Below are 3,097 nucleotides of genomic sequence, written 5' to 3'. Positions count from 1 at the left end.
GAGATGATGGTGTAAGTTCTAGTCCAAATCTGAAGGCCAAGAGAACCAAGAGAACTGATGGTTTTTGCTCTATTCAGGTTTTCAATTGGTTGGATGAAGCCCTCCCACATTAGGAAAGGCAATATGCTTTACTCAGTCTATCGATTCAAATATTAATCTTATTAGAAACACCCTCACAGACACACCCAGAATAATGTGTGAACAAATAGCTGGGCACCCTGTGGCCCAGACAAGTTGACACATAAAATTAACCATCACATAGGATAAGAATTATTTTTTAAGCACATACTTACATATCTAGTAAGTGGTGGAGCAAGAACAAAACCCCAACACTAGAACATTCTGAGGCTTTCTTGTAAAATTTGAATATTCCCTGTGTGGTACTTGGTAATTACTTAGGCTGCTTTAAAGTCAATAAGCAATTCACAGATGCTGTTCTCTGTTCTTCTCTCCTACCTTGCCTCTTCAAATTAGAGAGATTGACCCTCAACTCCTATGTGTGGTTGGGAAAGTCTACTATGATAATCACCTAGGCAGGCAACCTATCACAGGTTATACTTTTTATCTAACCCTCAGCTCTTTCCTTTCATTCCTTGGTGACCCATAACAGGTCATTGGGACCAACTCTGCTTAAAGACCTAGAGTGTAGAATCTCCAAGATTGGGCTGTGACACTGTATCAGACAATTTTACCTACACTATAGCCCATGTGGGAAGAGGAAAATGAAACTTTTCTGTGTTCTACAGCAGATAACTTCAACAGGAAATGCCTTTCAGAGGAGGAAAAGGGGAGAGGAGAGAGGAAAAGCATAGCAGCAGCTTTTTCCTTTTTTCCAAAGTGAATGAGCTTGCCACTCCCATGACAGCCATTTAAATTATGTAGCTGAGGTCCTTTTCTTAAAGAGCATGAGCTTCAAGTTCAGGAGACAGGACTAGTGACAGGACATTCCCGCACCCCAACCATGCCCTACATACACTTGTTCGATGCCCATCGGTGTGATGTGCTGCTGAATTAATAATGTGGGCCCTTAGTGTAGCTGGGTGAAGGCACAGCACATGGTTTTTGAATGTACTTTTTGAAGACAGAAGAAAGGGAAATGAGCTTTTTAACAAGGCAGAGTGTACATAACTAAGTGGGAAAACCTGCTTCTGAGAGCTGGTTGTAAGTGTTTTAAACAGGTTTGGCAAGGTTGCCCTGTTTTGGAGGCCAATTTCTTCTCTTTGCCCATCATCTAGTGCTTCATTCAAACTTCCCCTTTCAGAGCAAACAATAAACCCTTTGTTCCACACTAATAGTCAATTGCTTTAAACATTTTCCCCATAGTGACAGATATTTTAAAAAATGACACAAAAGGCTGACATTGTTGCTGCTGCTATTGCTTCCTGCCCCTTATCCTTTGTGCATGGAGAAGTTTCTTTGCTTGCATTGGCACCCTTGGCCTCTTGGTCGCTTCTCTGGAAAGAAGACATTTGTGTCCTCTTGATCTGGAGGCTCTGGAAAAAGTAGGGGGAAACTATGAATCAGGAATTAGGAGTCCTGTTATCAGACAACTCAGCATGATATGTATTTGAATATGTTGTAGGCCAATCCACTTTCCAGAACTTCAACTATAAACAGAGATGGCCTGACACAATCCTTTATTTTACACGGAAAGCATAAAGGAAATTCTTTGATTTATATAAAGGCTTTAGAAATTATTTAAAACCATGACCAGTGAAGAAAAAGTAGATATTTAGATGAGTAGGAAAAAACATAAGAAATTACTCATAAACCCCACACTTAGAGGTAACACACTTAGTGTACATATTTTGGGTATAGATTTTAAGACTTTTCTCATAAATATACACATTTATACACAAACATACATCACACAAATTGAATCATTATATGCATGCTGTTTTAGAAACTGCTGTTTTGGTCATTATTGAAAAATTTACGTCTTAATATACCTCAAATGTCATCTGTTAGAACAATAGCCCAGTGTTGCACAATTGCATAGATGTATTATTTAAACAGTACCTAATTGTGGGCATTTAAATTTTTTATCAATTTTTTTCTTTAAAGTAAACAATCTTGTAATAAACATCATATAAAAATATTCACTTGGCACTTGTCCGAATGTTTTATGTGGAGATATTCCTAGAATTCATTGTTTTTCAACAATACTTGCTAATTCTTGAAATAATAAAGTACATATCACTTATCTACTGCTGCATAACAAATGACCCCAGCATTTAATGGCTTAGAACAACAACAATCATTTATTTTGCTCACAAATATTCAATTTGGGTAGAGTTCAAATAGTCTCTTCTCAGGCTTGTCTCTATGTGGTGTCAGTTGAATAAGTTCAGCAGGGGAATGGAAGATGGGCTTTCAAGATGGCTCCATTACCTCTCTGACCAGTTGGTGCCGATTGTCAGCTGGGAACTCCGCTGGTACTTTGGACTAGGGTCTTCAGTTCCTCTCCACGTTAACCTCTCCATGGGCAGCTTGGGCTTTGTCAGAGCATGGTAGCTGTATCACCAAGAGTGAGTATCCTAAGAGAACAGGCAGAAATGCATGTGTGTTTTTATGACCTACCCTTAAAAGTTACCATGTGTTTCTTTCACTATGCTCTACTAGTTGAGACAGTCACAAAGCCCTGCTTATGTTTCAGAGGAGGAAGCATAGACTCCACCTCTTTATGAGGGAAGTAGCAATATCTTAGAAGAGCATGTGGGTGCTCGCTTCGGCAGCACATATACTAAAACTGGAACGATACAGAGAAGATTAGCATGGCCCCTGCGCAAGGATGACACGCAAATTCGTGAAGCGTTCCATATTTTTTCAAAATACTAAAAGACAAAGATTGCCAGCCAAGAATACTCTACCCTGCAAGGCTATCCTTCCGAAATGAGGGGCAAATAGTATATTTCTCAGACAAACAAAAACTGCGGGAGTTCACTACCACAAGACCACCCTTACAAGAAATCCTCAAGGGAGTACTGGGTTTGGTTCCTGAAAAATAACTACCACTGCCATAAAAACCCAAGAAAAATCTAAACCCGCTAGTATAATAAAAATGGCATTCATGAAGAGAAAACAAGCTAACAAAAAC

General features: G+C 39.2%; 1 non-coding gene across 1 annotated transcript; it reads left to right on the top strand.

Moving 5' to 3' along the window:
- The first annotated feature begins 2,719 nt into the window (after positions 1-2,719).
- Positions 2,720-2,826, top strand: LOC134365288 (U6 spliceosomal RNA). Its single transcript, XR_010021994.1, has one exon. It is a non-coding gene; the product is annotated as a U6 spliceosomal RNA (small nuclear RNA).
- Positions 2,827-3,097: the final 271 nt, after the last annotated feature.

Source organism: Cynocephalus volans, chromosome 16, assembly GCF_027409185.1.
Source record: "Cynocephalus volans isolate mCynVol1 chromosome 16, mCynVol1.pri, whole genome shotgun sequence".
Taxonomy (NCBI): Eukaryota; Metazoa; Chordata; class Mammalia; order Dermoptera; family Cynocephalidae; genus Cynocephalus; species Cynocephalus volans.
Note: the sequence above shows the minus strand (reverse complement) of the source record. Positions and strands in the feature narration are given on the sequence as shown.